This window comes from Aotus nancymaae, unplaced genomic scaffold (assembly GCF_030222135.1).
Source record: "Aotus nancymaae isolate 86718 unplaced genomic scaffold, 86718_ANA_hifiasm-v0.15.2.pri h1tg000033l, whole genome shotgun sequence".
Classification (NCBI taxonomy): domain Eukaryota; kingdom Metazoa; phylum Chordata; class Mammalia; order Primates; family Aotidae; genus Aotus; species Aotus nancymaae.
The window spans coordinates 33,715,647-33,733,456 of NW_026988447.1; the positions used below are offsets into that span (position 1 = coordinate 33,715,647).

General features: G+C 32.8%; 1 long non-coding RNA gene across 1 annotated transcript; it reads left to right on the forward strand.

The window, feature by feature from the left end:
• The first annotated feature begins 1,970 nt into the window (after nucleotides 1–1,970).
• Nucleotides 1,971–17,401, forward strand: LOC135277742 (uncharacterized). Its single transcript, XR_010345330.1, has 3 exons — nucleotides 1,971–2,471; nucleotides 16,299–16,383; nucleotides 17,284–17,401. It is a non-coding gene; the product is annotated as an uncharacterized LOC135277742 (long non-coding RNA).
• Nucleotides 17,402–17,810: the final 409 nt, after the last annotated feature.

Here is a 17,810-nt window from a genome sequence, read left to right on the forward strand (position 1 = left end):
TTTTTTGGAGTTCCTTTCATATTCCACGTATAAATTCTTTGTCAGTGTTATGTGTTGCAATTATCTTTTTCTGTGCTGTGACATCCTTTCACTTTCCTCATCTTTTTTGGTGAACACTTTAAAGAAAAAAACAAACTTACTTTAAAGCACTTTTGGTGTTTTGTTTAATTTTTCCTCCCAAGAGTATAAAGATACCATCCTGTTTTACTGTTATCCTCTTAAGCCTTTGCAGAGTTTTCTGTTTGCTTTTGCTTTTTATTATTTTTTAACTTATATGTCTATAATCTACTTGGTGTTATTTTTGCTTGGTATGATTGGTTTGGTCCAGTTTAGTTTTGTTTTATGTAGATACCTAATTATCCTATTTCTTGAGAAGTCTGATATTTCCATACAATTCTTTTCTGACAAATCTACATTGCTTCTTTTTCATAAGTAAAATATCTATAATGCATGTGTCTGGGTTTAAGCTCTCCATTCTGTTTCCTTGTTCCATTGTCTTTCTTTGTGTTGGTACCAAATTGTCCTAATTATTGTGGCTTTATAACAAGCCTGAATATCTTACAGAGTACTTACTTTAGTCCTGTGATAATTTTTAAAAGATCTTGAACTTTGATTTGCCCATTAATATTTGAATTAACTGGTCAAATTCTACACATATACCCTAATAAAAGTTTGGTTTATGGTTATATTAAATTAGTCTATAAATTAGGAAAAGAATTCATATCTCTGCAGTATTGACTTTTCCAATCCATGCAATAATATATGTCTGGATTTATTTAATTCTTTAAAATTCATCGATAAATTTTTTTAAAATCTTGCATATTTGTGGATTTATTACTGATAACTTGATAATATTAATGACATTCAAAATTATTTTCATTGGTTTGTTATTGGTACATATACTACAGCATTGCTAAATTCTTGCTAATTCAAATACTTTATTCCTTACTGGGATTTTATTGATATATAGTCTTATTATCTGTCTTAAACGTTGTATAAATTTTATTTTCTCCTCTTGCCTCAATACACTGATGGCAGATTCCAGCAAAGTGTTCATTAGAATCCATACTTTCTGGTTCTCAGTCTTGCTCCCAATCTCAAAGGGAAAACTTTCAAAATTAAATACATTTTTGTAAAGCTTTTTAGATCTTCTAATTCTCAGGAATTTCTCCCTTAGAGTCTGGTTACATTTTTATAATGAATTAATATTGAGTACTACAATGCTTTGTCTGTCTGTATTGAGAATTCCATATTATCTTTAAAAAATCTTAAGATGGAAAAATACAAATATGGATTTACTAATGTTAAGACAACTTTCCTTTATTGGTATAAATCTAACTTAGACATGCTATATTATCCTTTTATGTAATTCAGCAAATTTATTAATGCTTATAAAATTATTTAAATATTAGTAAATTTTAAAAACTGGTAAGTATTTTGTTACATGGGTTCATAGGTGAGATAAATAAAGCTATACCTTTTCTTTTTGTTTTTGTCCTTGTCAGGTTGTGGTATAGAAGGTACATATCCTCTTTTTCAGTTCTCTTAAATGATTTATATGTATTTAAGTTGTTTTTGAGATTTTAATAAAAATCTCTAATAAAGACATTCAAGCCTGCTGTCTTATTTCCAGGAAGATTTTTTTAATTTAATATAATTATTTAATTAATTGATTGTTGTAATTACTTGACTCAAATAGAGATAAATGTTAATGGTGTGGGAAATTTAGATTTTGCATGTTTTTGAAATAGTTTTGTGCACACGTAATTGTCTAAGGATTTGTCCATTTTTGGTAAAATTTCAAATATCTTGGAATTTTTTATTCATAATTAACTATCATTTTGTGATGTCTACAGGTCATCTGTCTTTTTTTAAGAGAAAAATAGGAGCCGGGCACAGTGGCTCACGCCTGTAATCCCAACGCTTTGGGAGGCCGAGGCAGGTGGATCACGAGGTCAAGAGAACGAGACCATCCTGGTCAACATGGTGAAACCCCGTCTCTACTAAAAATACAAAAAATTAGCTGGGCATGGTGGTGCATGCCTGTAATCCCAGCTACTCAGGAGGCTGAAGCAGGAGAATTGCCTGAACCCAGGAGACGGAGGTTGCGGTGAGCCGGGATCGCGCCATTGCACTCCAGCCTGGGTAACAAGAGCGAAAACTCCGTCTCAAAAAAAAAAAAGAGAAAAATAATATCCAAAGAAGTCCCACCACCCAGAAGACTTTTCCATTCCGTGTCTCATTTGCCAGAATTTCTTATTACAAGCTCTAAATCAATTATGGTTAAGGGTAATGTAATTACCTTGATTTGTTTTTAGGTGATGGAGTTTTTCTTCCTTTTTGATGACTTTACTATTGAAGTGTGAACGCTTGAACAACTAAGCCAGCAATAAAGAATGGAGGTTAGGACTGGATTTAGCTGGACAATCGACATTGTCTAACATAGAAAGAAAAGAGAAAGGAGGAAAAAAGTGAGTTAGTTTATTTGTTCCTTAAACTTATTGGAGTTGGAATCCCGACCCCTTGTAGATGGAAATGTCCTGATTACTTTTCCTGATTGCTTGCAAAATAGTGGTTCTTTATTTTTTATTTTGGTTATAATTTATTTACATAATGTGACTTGATATCTGAGGGATGATTTTAGTTTTTAAGCCCAGTTGGGATGCTGTAGAATCAGTGGAGAATAAGCATGTGATATTTTAAGGAATAATGTCATATCTTTACCTGAGCCAGTTTCAAAGTGCACTGGGACTAGGATGAGACACTTGCTTTGCTACATTAGCATTGAGGATTGTTAGTGGCTATGACAAAGAGGCGAAAACAATAATGGTTAAGAGAAGATTGTAATTTATTTTTCTAAGTCTGTAGTATGTATAAATTTTTGCTTACTTTCATAGGAAGATAAAAGAGAAAGTGATCTTGAGAGCCCAGATTGGAAGTAGGAAACATCACTTTTGTATGCATACCATTGAAATAATTTATTTAAATGGCTACATCTACCCTCAAGAGTCACACGCAGTGTAGTTGGACATGGACGTAGTACTTCTATTATTGAAAACAGCAGAATTTATTTTTTGATAAACAATTTGTAGTCTCAGCTTTACTGCCAGTCCTTGTTTAAAGTTAGTTTGTATATCAGAAAATGAAAAAAATTGATAAATTCTTAGAACTGAATTTTGCAATACTTCTAGCAGTTTTCTATGGCACTAAAGATTTATAATATGATATGCTTATAAGTAGAACAATGTTTCACAGTTAAAAATACCAAAGCTCCTACCACTTGTATGTCTTAGTAAATATGTCATTTTGCAATGTATAAATCATTATATATTTTCAATTTGCTTTCAAGTCTAGTATATACTCTTGGTTTTGATGTGAATACCAGCCATTTCATCACTAGGTTGTCTCTATGTGGTGACAGTAGCAAGGCTTTCAATACTCAGGAAACTTTTATTTATTGTTGAAATAGTTCTTCACAAATGTTAAGTCAATTGAGAGTTTTTAGGTGGTGGTTGTTCTTGTTTATTATTTCTGATCTCTATTTTCACAGATGTATTATTGTGTTCTAATGAGGTAAGACTAATCTGACAGAATATGAATAAAATAGAAACTAGATAAAAGACATTATAAAAGTAAAAATACCTTGCAGAAAAGGAAACATCAATATTTAATTTGTTCATTTGTATTCTGTAAAGTACATCTAAAGAAAGTACTCTCTAAGTTTCTTTGCAGATTTTGTACAGGGTGAAACACTGTGGGCACACAAAATTGTTAAATTAAAACAACAAAAATCAACACTGTGTCATCATATTCTCTTCTCATTGTCATCAAAGCACCATACTGATTTTAATGCTCTACTCTTTTAGATATATTCATCACCAAATTAGGCTCAAATTTTGGGTACACTGCAACAATGGGAATTCTGTTTTCTGCATTTAACCTAATCCAATATGGTTCTTAGAAGGTGTTTTTTTCAACAAAATATTATATGATAATTTTTGCCTAATTTTTCCCCTCTTTCTTGAAACACTGATCATAAGTAAAAAAAGTTCATCATCCTCTGTCTTAGTCTTCTTGTAATTTTCTTTTTAATAGGAAGATGAGGGTATTGAGTTTACTCCTAGTGTTTATAAATCTTACAAGAAATGACCACAATTGCTAACTTAGTAAATAAGACCAAGATAAATTCTTTATTTGTAGTTATTTATTTATTTTAATAGATTTTAATGTTTTGAGCAGTTTTAGGTTTATGGCAAAACTGAGTAGAAAGTACAGAGATTTTATTTGCAGTTATTTATTTATGTTAATAAACTTTGATTTTTTTGAGCAGTTTTAGGTTTACAGCAAAATGGGGTGGCAAGTACAGAGATTTCCTTTATACTTCCTGCACCCACATATGTGTAGCCTCCCCGTTATCAATATTGTCCAAGGAAGTTGTAATGATTGATGAACTTACAGTGACATCGTGATCATCTGTAGCCCATAATTGACAGTAGGGTTTATACTTGATTTTGTGCATTCTGTGGGCTTGGATAGATTTATAATGGCATATATCCACCATTATAGTATTATACAGGGAAGTTTCACTGCCCTAAACATCCTCTGTACTCTGCCTGTTCATCTTCTGCCTGCCTAGTAACCCTTGGTAGCTACTGATCTTTTTACTGTCTCCATAGTTTTGCTTTTTTCCAGAAAGTCAAATAATTAGGATTAAAGAATAAACAGCCTTTTTAGATGGGCTTCTTTTACTACTTAGTAAATGCTTTTATGTTTCCATCATTTTTTAAGGCTTAATAGCTCATTTCTTTTTAGTACAGAATAGCACTGCTTTGCCTATATGTGCTACCACTTACTCATCCATTCACCTACTGACTGAAATCTTGGTTGCTTCTAAGTTTTGGCAATTATGAGCAAAGCTAATATAAGCACCTTTGTGTATATTTTTGTGTGGACATACATTTTAAATTTTTTGTATAAATACCAAGGGAGCATAATTTCTGGATTGTGTGGTAAGAGTGTGTTTAGTTTTATGAGAAACCACCAAACTGTTTTTCAAAGTGGTGTATCATTTTGTATTCACAACAGCAATTAATGAGAGTTTCTGTTGTTCCACATAGTAAACAAAACAGCATTTAGTGTTGTTAGTGTTCTGGATTGCGGTCGTTCTAATAGGTGTGTGGCATCTCCTAAGTGGTGGTATTGCATTGCTGTTTTTGTGGATTTATTTAGAGATATATAATTTATAGACTTACTTATGAGCATTTCTACAAAACAATGAAAAAACTAACCAAGATTGTATATTCTCTGTCCTAGTTTTTGTTTGAATTGAGCAATTTTTATTGTCTATTATGTTGTAAAATTATTACAATTAACCATATTTGTTTCAAATCAACTTAACTCTTAGTTTGATTGTTGGATATCTGGATTAATAAAATAGTCCTTGAGTTATTAAGCCATAAACCAATATGCCCACTCTTCAGAATAATAGTGTTAGAAATATTTATAAAATTGCTAACCTAAGGGTAGTCATATTCAGTAATGGCAAACTTTTTATAAAATTAAACATCTATATTATTTTGTTTTGGTTTTGTACTCTGCTATAAAGATGAGACTGGGTAATACATCAGCAAAAGAGGTTTAATTGACTCACACTTCCACATGGTTGGAGAGGCCTCAGGAAGCTTACAGTCATGGCTGAAGGCAAAGAGGAAGCAAGGCACATATTACATAGTGTCAGGAGAGAAAGAGTGAAGAAGTAAGTGCCACTGTTTTTTTTTTTTTTTCTTTTTGAGATGGAATCTCACTCTGTCATCCAGGCTGGAGTGCAGTGCCATGATCTCAGCTCACTGCAACTTCCACCTCCCAGGTTCAAGCAATTTTCCTGCCTCAGCCTCTCAAGTAGCTGAGACTACAGGCATGCACCACCATGCCTGGCTAATTTTTGTATTTTTAGTAGAGACAGGGTTTTACTATGTTGGCCAGGCTGGTCTTGAACTCCTGACCTCGTGATCCACCCACCTTAGCCTCCCAAAGTGCTGGAATTACAGGCGTGAGCCACAGCCATCAGAGCTCCTGAGAACTTACTATCACCAGAGAACAGCATGGGGGGAACCACCCCCATGATCCAATCACCTCCTACCAGGTCCCTCCCTCAACATGTGGGGATTGCAATTGGAGATGAGATTGGAGTGCGGACACAGAGCCAAACCACATCAGATATCAAATATTCAAACATTTCTTGCCCTCATGCAGTATTTTCTAACATAAACTTTGGGAACAAGCTGTTTTTGGCTCAATTAATCCTAGAGAATATTCATTTTCAACACTAAAAACAAGTGTTTCCTTCTTACTCTTTATTCTTTATGATGATCAACCTAACATTTGCACTTAAAGTTCTAATCAGCCTGCAAAGCTTATTTTTCTCCTCCTCTTCTACTTTCCCATCCTCTTCCTCTTTGTTGTCATTGTCCCTTTCGCAGTAGTAATTGCAGTGAGATAACAGCCATGACAGCCCATTTTAATAAAAATGATGTATTTGATTAACACTTGATCACTTTTTTAAAAAAATTACTTACACTACTTTTCAGCTCCATTTTATATTTTTATCACCTACATTCATAGCTGTCTTAACTATCAACATATTTGCACCCTTTACTCATACCAACTCAACAGACAAGTATAATAACCAGGATGACTATTTATGTTATCCCTTTTCTTATACTAGTTATTTTGGCATTAAGAAATATGAAGCCTATACATTTAAATCACAGTAAGTTTCAGCATGTGTCCTCACGCTTTTTGGTCTGAAATTACATTATTAGAAGTTGTTGAGACCAACCCCAAATACTTTTTAAGATTGTTTTTCTAGCTTTTATCTAACAGTGTTTACTATATTAGAAATTGAAACAAACGTTTCCAAAATATTTTACTACATATTAACATAAATATTATGAAAAATAATGTTAATTTTGAAACAAAAAAGTGAGAAAAGTGGCATTGTTTCACATCTATTCAAATTTATTTAATGTCTGCTTTAATAGGAGATACATGGATTTCTATATCTGCTTCTGCATCTATCTGTTGTGATGTCATATGTCATGTAGGCTTTAGAAACTTCCCCTGCATTCTTGTGTGACAAAAAGAGTGTAAAAAGCAAATAATGCCTTATTATTATAAAAAAAAAATACTTCCAACTTTGTGGATCCCTTGAAAAAGTGTTGGAATCTCTTGGAGTCCTTTGGCCATACGATGAAAACCACTGCTATTGAAAAATATTGTCCTGCTTATTCAATACATTTTGTTTTTCTCTCAACTTCACATCTCTTATGACCAGTTGCTTGTGAATTTTTATATTCCAGTGTTAGACTAATAGATTTCTGATGATACCTAGGTCAAAGTATGGTGTTAGAGATATCTCTAACTTTGCATGTGTTATTCCTCATGCTAAGGAAGCTTTTACTAATCTTCCAATCGTTACTCAGATGTCACTTTCCCTGTGATACATTACTCACTTGCTTGTCTTTTTCTTTTTATGTACTTTGCCAATACTTTTATTATTTCACAACCAATCAGGTATTAATTACAGTCTGCAAGGCAAGATGTATTTAAAATATTACTTTTTATTTTCCTTTAAATAAAGTTGATTTTTACTATTATACTCTACCTTTCTAAATTCACAGAAAATTATATCTCCGGTGTGATAGGTTCTCCTTCCCCAACCTAATGTCCATTCAGAATCTGAGATACCTGATTTGTGTCCAGAGAATGGGACAGGAGTTTCTGATGACTGGTGATGATCCATACTGACATTCTCTCTGCCTGTGCTTATAGTGGTCTATTTGATTAACACTTTTTAGCTGCTCCCATGCCATGCTTGAGGTGTCAGTTCTCTCCTGTGCCTGGTGACCTAGATCACAGTCATTCTTCTTTGAGGTCTTGAAGCACTGTCCCCTTACTGTTTGGGTCTGTACCGTGGGGCCCTACCGAACTATTGTTTAAGGGAAACTCTACTTGCTTCCTGCTTTTCCAAGACCCTTATTATCTTGCCACAAAAACTATTATAAGTCCAGGAGATTTACAAAACAAGTGTTCCAAATTCTGACAAGCTAATTTTAATTTATTTTTAGTTATATTCCTATTCCAGGTATATAAGGCTTAAAGCTTACTACTTTCTTGATGAAGAGGCAGATAAAAGGTAAAAATCTGGGAGATGGAAAAGAGCAATAATTAATATACTAAAGTTTATCTGGCCATACGTATATTAGAGATGTTATTTTATTTGATGAGTATTAACTTTGTATCCCTTTCCCCAAAATACATGTATTCATGCATGGAGGGCCACACATGCCAATATTAGATGTGAAATCCTGATGTAGGAAGATTCTAGTACCAAGCATACTGACCAGCATTTATGTAATAGTACCTATGTACATGTTTGTTAAAGTAATCTAGAAAAATATAACTAAGGTATTTTTAACTACAAATACATTGTTTATATCTGAATTCTCTTTCCTTTTTTGTTTTTAAGAGATAGGTTCTTATTATGTCACCCAGGCTGTAGTGCAGTAGCTCTTAAGAGGTTCAATCATAGTGTATTATAGCCTCGAACTCCCAGACTCAAGCATTGCCCTGCTTCAGCCTCTTGAGTGTAGGGGATTAGAGCCATGTACTACCACGTCAGCTTTGTCTCTTAATTCTGTTTGAAAAAGGATGTAAGCTATAACTTGTTCATTATTATTTGAATTGAGAAATTGAAGGACTAAAAGACCACATGTAAAATATTGATATCCTTCTTTAAGGATTTTAATAAACTAAAGTTTTAATATACTAAGAACATTTACTGAATATCAATTCATTTCAGGCTCTTTATTGAGGTACTGATAGGAAGTATGCAATAGGTAGACAATATGTTTTCTGACCTAGAATTGTTTATAAAGTAAAATTACTTTGCCAGTGGTGGAAAATTATAGCAAACTAGCATACTGAAATATGCGCACTAATCTATTTGTCTGCTGGAGTTTTTTCTGAGCATTAAATGAAATGATATTTTAAAATAGCTAGTACAGTATGTCAGGGCTGTTAGGTTCTGTTCAATAGATGGCAGCTATTTACTTTACTTTTTCATTTCTCTCTAACTATAGCCCTTGTGGCTGTATAGCACAGCTAGCTATTGTGCAGCTGTGAGGAATACCAGTACCTGCTGCTGCCAGTAGTCTTTGATGGATTATCTCATAAAACTGTCCTAGATTTCAAAAATTTGTTTGAATTTAGGAAATGAGTTAATATTCCTAATTGTAAATATCATCTTTAATTTTGATTTTTACCATAAAGATTTTGTATATGGCATCACTATTGAAAATAATTCGTTTTACCTGATGATAAATCAAAACAAACTCATTGTGTTTATGCGCATGGTTACATTAAATATGTTATAAAGGTCTCTTGTCTCTGAACTGGATCTAATTATGCTTTTCATTCTTAAATAGTTACAGGAATAGATGAGCTTTTCCTCTATTTTCTTTAAAAAAAAAAGGTAGTTCTTTCAATTCCAGGGTTTGTTCAGTGATCACTATCACAGAAATTCTAAGATGTATTTCACTTCTACACTCACTGTTAACTTGCCTAACTTAGTTCATCTAAGCTTGTCTGCAGGTCAATTTTGACAAGTAATTTAGAAGGTTGTCATATTTGACATGAAATCTTCTGCGATCATGGATTTTCCACTCTATTAATATTGTCAACTCAGCTGTCTTCTGACATTCTAAAATAAATGTGAGCTGTATTTACTATTATTCAAAAGACAGTTCACTCAACACCTCTGAATGAAAAATATTTTACTGGCTAGTGAAGAATGTTATATCCAAAAAGTTTAGTGGGATGATCATTAAAATTCCCACCAATGTAATTTAATTGGCGTTTTCTTTGGATATACTTAAAGTTAACTATTGTGTTGTTCTTTCTTAGGCTAAATGAATACAGCAATATTTTTTTTAAATCTCAAGTCAAGAGGTTTTAGGCTTCCTTTGTTTGTTTCCATTTTAAATCAGCAAATAATTTCTCTAGAAGTTGCAATATAAATGTACCGTGGGAGGCAAGCCTCTTCCTACCCCCTACCACTTGATGGAGAGGGAAATCTCTTGAATGAGTCTTTAAATTAAGCAGAGGCTCTCTTCTAGAAAGAAAGGTTTCTGTCAATGCAGTTCCAGGAAGTTTAACTCTTTGCAAGACAGTGAGTACAGCAATATATTAATCAGCATAGAATAATGGTTAAAAGCAGGTTCTTTATAGCTAGATGGTCTGAGTGTACAGTCCTGTCTCTACCACATGAGACCTTGATTAAGTTACTTTACCTCCCTATGCTTTTGTTTCCTCAATTGTGAAAGGGGGATAAAAATGAAGCAACCTCATCAAGTTGTTATGAGGCACAAATGAATGAGTTTTCATTTCTTGTTTTTAAAACATTAGAAATTATGGCCAGAACACTCAGTAAACCCTATATGAGCTAATAATTATATAAATACATGAAGTTATTTATTACTAAGATATGCCAAGTAGTGGGTTTAGAGAAACAAGAGAGATAGACATGACTCCTGTTCTTAGGAAGATTACAGTCTGGACAGCAGGGAGTTGGTACAGGTGAATAGACTGAGACAGGGAGAGAGGGTGCCACAAATATCTGCAAGTCAGTATACTCTAACGACCTGTTTTCCTGCATCATTTGTGTTAATTCCATATTCCTTACTTACCTGGCCTCTGCTGGGGCTTCATTTTTTCCATTATAAACAGTGAACTTATTCCATTACATACCCCTCACAAGACAACTGCCATCCATCTGTTCAGGAATGATGGTGTCCCCTGCTCATCTATACATTTATTAATGCCTCAGAAAAGGAAAACTCTTAGTCATTATTTCTTTTAATTTTTTATGATCCTATTAATTATTATGCTTTTTATTGATTTGTCATCATCCATATTTTTCTAGCATGTTAGCGTAAGTACTTCTCTGTCTTACTCTCTTTTAATCCTGCAGTGCCTAGGATAGATTCTAATATATGGAGGCACTTAGTAAGGAATACATGCATGCATGCATGAATATGCCTGTGTACTCCTGTGTAAATGTTAATGTTGGATAGAATTCCAGAAATTTAAATTGCTTTGTCAAAGTTAGGTACATTGTAATTTTATGATGTCACACCTAATTATCCTTCAAATGGATTTTACTAATGGACATTTTCATCAAATATGTATGAGAATGCACATTTCCATAAATTCTTACCTATATATGACCTTAGTTGTATTATCAGTCAATATGTGAAAAATATTTCTATTGATTTAATTTGTATATCTTTGATGATTCGTAAATTTGAGCAGTTATATATTTTATATGAATATATGTATACATATACATACACACACATTCACACACACATATATATATATACTGTCCTTTTATATTTCTTTCTCTGTAAATAGTCTGTTTACACACTGCTCATTTTCTTATTTTTAAAAAATTATTTATTTGTGAGAAGTCATTTTGTTCTAGGAATGTTATTCATTCTATGTTGATTTGTACCTTACAACTTTTATAAAATCTTGTGTAGTATAGTATTTTATCTGTAGTTTCAGTTGTATTTATGATATAGCATATCTTCTTATTTTTTAATAACAGCCTGTTTTTTTCTTCCAGTTCTTAAGCATGCTGTCTATTTTTCTTGCCTGACTGAATAGCTTGTACTCCTATACTCTTCTGAATAGGAGTGGCAATCACCAGCTATCTTGTCTTGTCTTTAGGGAGAATGTCTTAATTATGTTTTTATCTGTAAGTTATTTGTTTTTGCATGCTCTTTATCAAGTTTATGAAGTTAATTTATTTTTCTAATTTGCCAATAGATTTTTTTAAAGTTATGGGTGGATGTTTAATTTTATCTCCATTTCTATTGAGAGAAATCATTGAGAGGAACTTATGGTTTCCTTTCATTAATATGCTGATGTGATGTGATACATTATATTAATTGATTTTTAAAAATAAATAACCATACTTGCATCCTGGAATGAACCCAACTTTGGCGTAGCTATTTTATTATCATTTTTTAACCTTGACAGTTTGTCTGTGCTTTGCTAACAGTTTTTGTACCTAAATTTAACCATGAGTTTTGACTTAGTCTTTCTTGTGATGTTTTCATTAGTTTTTAATTTCAAGTTTATGTTAATAAGTGACATTTACTTTCTTTTTACTTTTAATTTCTTATTTTCTGTGTATTACTATAACCATTAATTAATAATTATATGTATATGTGTATATATATATGTATGTGATTTCAACAACTGTGAAAACATCCCCAAAATCATAGAGAAAATAATTGTTTTAGTACTAGTTGTAAAATGGAACCTAAATTTTCCACTGAGGTAAAATGCCATTTTCTTACCATATATTAAGGACATATGCTCTTGTGTTCTTTTCTGTTTCATTGATTATCTTTCATCAATAATATATTCTCTTAATAATGACTTTTTGTTTTTGTTTTTGTTTTTGTTTTTTTTTAGACAAGAGTCTCGTTCTGTTGCCAGGCACCAGTCTGGAGTGCAGTGGCATAATCTTGGCTCACTGTAACCTCTGCTTCCCGGGTTCAAGCAATTCTCCTGCCTCAGCCTCCCTAGTAGCTGGGACTACAGATGCGCACCACCACACCCAGCTAATTTTTGTATTTTTCAGTAGAGATGGGGTTTCAGCATGTTGACCAGGATGGTCTCGATCTCTTGACCTCGTGATCCACCCACCTCAGCCTTCAAAAGTGCTGGGATTACAGGCGTGAGCCACCGCACCCGATCTGACTTTTTAAAATAAAAACTCTTTATAGCTAACAGACCATGACCCCATCTCTAATATTTTGTTTGTTCAAGACTATTTTATGAATTAAATACTTAAATGTAAAACCCTAAACTATAAAAACCCTGGAAGACAACCTAGGGAATACCATTTAGTACATAGACACGAACAAATATTTCATGAAAAAGATGCCAAAAGCAATTGCAACAAAGGCAAAAATTGACAAATGAGATCTAATTATACAAAAGCACTTCTGCACAGCAAAAGAAACTATCAAAAAAGTAAATAGACAACCTTCAAAATGGGAGAAAATTTTTGCAAACTGCATCTGACAAAGATCTAATATCCAGAATCTATAAGGAACTTAAACAAATTTACAAGGAAAAAACAAACAACCACATTAAAAAGGGGCCAAAGGACATGAACAGACACTTTTCAAAAGAAGACATACATGCTACCAACAATCATTAAAGAAAGCTCAACATCACTGATGATTACATACAGAAATGTGAATCAAAACCACAATGAAATAACATCTCATACCAATCAGAAGGGCTGGTCAAAAGAAGTCAAAATATAATAGATCCTGGTAAGGTTGTAGAGAAAAAGGAATGCCCATACACTCTTGGGAGTGTAAATTCTTTCAACCATTCTGGAAGGCAGTGCAGTGATTCCTCAAAGACCTAAAGATAGAAATGCATTTGATCCAGCAAACCCAGAACCCAATACTGGGTATATATGCAAAGGAATATAAATTGTTCTATTACAAAGACATATGCATCCATATGCACATTGAAGTACTATTCACAAGAGTAGGGACGTGGAATCAACCTAAATGCCCATTAGTGATAGACTAGATAAAGAAAATGTGGTACATATACAGCACGGAATACTATGTGGTCATAAAAAGAATGAGATCATGTCCTTTGCAGGGACATGGATAGAGCTGAAGGCCATTACTCTTAACGAACTAATGCAGGAACAGAAAACCAAATACTACCTGTTTGCACTTATAAGTAAGAGCTAAATAATCAGACCACATGGACATATAGAGGGAAACAATACACACAAGTGCCTTTCAGAAGGTGGAGGTTGAGAGAAGGGAGAGGATCAGGAAAAATAACTGACGTACACTAATCTGTATAACAAAGCCACATGACTGAAGTTTACCTATGTAGCAAAGCTGCACGTATACTCCTGAACTAAAAATTTAAAATAAAAAAAATTATCAGGACTGGGCATGGTGGCTCAGCCTATATTCCCAGCACTTTGGGAGGCCAAGACAGGGGAATTGCTTGAGTCCAATTGTTCAAAAAAGAGTATCTTGGCTATGTTTTTGGCATTTTGCTCTTTCAAAGGAAGCTTATTTGAATTAGAATTTCAGATAATCTATCCATTTCTTGGGAGAGAATTGACATCTTCATGATGGTGTGTTTCTCTTTGTTTTCCATGAATATAAATAATACTTTAATTAGGAATTTTTAACTCTCAATATTAACATATTCTACATTATGGTTATTTCTTCTTTTAAGTTTATTTTTAGCATTTCACACTGTGTGTTGCTATTTATAATGCTATTTAAAATAAATTACCTAGCTGCTTCATGCTTGAAATGTATTTAGTTTTTGATAAGCCATGTTACCAAATGCTTACCACTTCTAGTAACTTAACTGAATATTTTTTAGTTTTCAAAGCTGATAATTACATAAATTTTGAATAATTAGAATTTTGGTATTTTTTCCAGTGATTTTCTTCTCCCCTTTTTGTGACAGACCTCTGTAAGATTATGAATAAAAGTTATGATAACAGTCATACTTGTATTTTATATTACTTCGAAGTTAATGGTACTAACTGTTTCTCATTAAGAATAAGGTTTGCTTTAGGTGATTATATGAACATCGCTTTTGTCAGTCTGTGTAAGTGCCTTTCTATTCCTAGTGCACTAAGTTTTCCCTTGTTAACAATAATAATATGTATAAATTTCAGCAAAGACCTTTTCTACATTTATTGGGATGATTTTATGTTTTTTCTTTTAATATATTAATGTACACTCATATTTGTAAAATAAACTCAACTTGGTCATGTTGCATTTCTTTATGCTACTCTTGGTTTGATGTGCCAATTTTTAAGATTATTGTAGGTATGTTCATAAATGAGACACATTTAGTTATTGTATCAATTTCAAAGTAAGGTATATGCACTCTTTATCTATTCTCTAAATTGGTCTATATATTGAAATATCTAATCCTTGAAAATCTGTTTGAACTGGCTTTAAAAAATTCTAGATCTTTTGATTTGTTGTATTTTTTTTTTAATTACTATGCTAGTTTCTTTAAGTTATTATAGCACAAGTGAGGCTTTATTTTTCTCTTTAATAAGTTTGATATTTAAAAAGTATATTCAATTTTATTTAACTTTTCAAAACTGTTGACATAAAATTTGTTTATTATACAATTTGATTATATTCACATCTTGACTATATCTTATGTACATGTCTTTCCATTCACCTAATATACGTTGTCATGCTTTATTTTTTTATTAGTCCAGCAAAAACTTACCTCTTTTAGTCATTTTTTGTGTATGTTTGTTATTGTTTAAAGAACATATGTTATATTCTTTCTTTTAGCAGGGAGCTATAAGAAAAGCAAAATCTTAGGAAAACATTGACCAATGTACAGAAAAAATAAAAGTGAAAAGAGAAAAATTAATAACTATATATGATTGGAAACACCTATTTCTAGATTTTAAAAACTCTGAAGTCAAATTGAAAAGAGATTTACATAATGGAGGTCTTAAAATTTCTCAGATAATGTGAAAAAGCGTGAAAATAACCATCAGATTCAGTGTGTGATATTCCTACTTAAGCCTATTTTCTAATAAGTATCCCTGGTAATTTGAAATAATGATCTACTGAAAGGGGCAAAAGAGAAAAAAATAAGTCAGATTCTAGAGTTTTATCTGTGAAAGATCTTTGTGATTGGCTTATTAGCACATGAAATTGGTTTGAAAGAAATACATCCAAAGTCTATTAAGTTTTTGAGGAAATTGTTTTGTCAAAGAAATCCTGAGCTAGGAAAAAATACACTCAAAGCAATCCTCTGGCCCCCACATTTTCATAAGAAAGAAACAACTAGTGTAAGATAGATAGTCCCCAGGGGTAAAGAACTAGCAAGTGTTTCCCAGGGAGCAGAACCTGAGGTCAAGGAGAACAATAAACAAGGAAGTAATTTTTGGCCAGGAATGTGGGTCTCATTAAGGAACTTTCCCTACAGTAGGACAAATCATGTGTGTCTCAGTAGGAGTGCTTTGTAAGACCTACCCATCATGATCGTATGGTTATTGTTATCAGGCATGTGTTCTGTGTTCTTTTTTTCCTTTTCTTAGATGTAATTTTTCTACTATAGTTATCTTATCCTTGCTCTACCATTGATAGCATACATATGACTTACTGTTTTTATATCATGCTTTGCAGGACCTCAATAACCACTTCCAGTCATGATGGAGAGGACTGTTCAATACCCACAGATCCTGAATTTTGAGCTGATTATATTAAATAGGTAAGACTTAGTTTTGTCTAGGGAGTGAGTGTATACTACCTGAGGGAACAGGTACACTTGAATATCATCAAATAACTGTTAGAACAGTTTGTGCAGAACTTGCTTGCTGCTCACCAACATCCTTATTCTCCTCTTATTAATCATAGAAATAGACATTTCCTAGCTTCTCTTGCTTTTTTGTGTGGACATTTCCTGAGTTCTAGCCAATAAAGTATGAGTACAGTTGATATATATCATTTCTAGACTTGACTCATTAAAAATTCCCATGAATGCTCCTTTAAGCTTTATTTGCTTCCTGTCTAGTGGAATGGAGAAGACTGCCAGGGAAGTCTTGGATGGCATAGGGTGAAGATGGCAGAATATCTGTTGGCTATTTAGAGGAATATTGTTCTCTGATCTGCTTACTCTTGTAAACAAAAAATAAATTTCCAATATGGGCTATTTCATATTTTGAGTCAATTTGTTACAGTAGCTAGTGGATCTTGCCTAATAAAAACAAGACTATTGAAGAAGGAATAGTAAACACATGTATTAATAAATTCATCCTGAATGAAACATCATTTACTTCTTGCTTGACAGTATTATTTGTAATCAATTTTACAATAATACTTGTATAACTATGTGGTCCTAATTCAATATTTAAATCACCCAAGTTATTTTTTAAGGTGAAAACAGTAAGTTTTAACTCAAATAATTAAATTCAACATGAAAAGTGCTGCATTAAAGGAATATTGCTGGCTTCTGTCGGGATCTATTAAAGTGCATTTTATCAGGTATCTGTCCTCATTTCCTTTGCTTAGATTTTTCTCTATGTTGATTTCATTTCTGCACGTTCTCTGTGGTAAAGATGGCAGCTTGCTGACTCAGTCTCAGAATGTGCTTCTCCAATATCTCTTCCAGCTAAGTCTAGAGAGGACTGTAATTGGTCTACGCTGAGTGATATGCCGATGTCCAAAGGGATGAGTCTGGAAAATTTCATGAAACACTCCTAATTTTGTGGTAGAGTGCACATCAGAACCACACAGTGAGTCAGTCCTATTTATGAAATAGAGGTTTATCTCTCAGATGAAAGGGAAAAATTTGTAAAAGCAAAGATGTTCACTAATGGGGACCTATCTGAATTTCACCTGTAACTACAAATGCCCAAAGGTAGATTTGCAGTTCTCCCAGAGTATCATGAATTTAAAAACATGCAAGGAATCATAAGGTAATATCCTAATTACCTCTCTCAACTTTCTGTTTAATCTCTCCTTACTTCAAAATGAGAATATTTTAGCAGTAGGAGAATTACTTTTTCCTTATTAGGCCTTTTCCAGGCACTAATGTAGGATTAAGTTTTACCTGATACAGCGTTCTATCTCTAAATGCTGTCATTCAGGAGTTTTATCATAAATCAAATTTATTTTATATGATATCATATAGAGAAC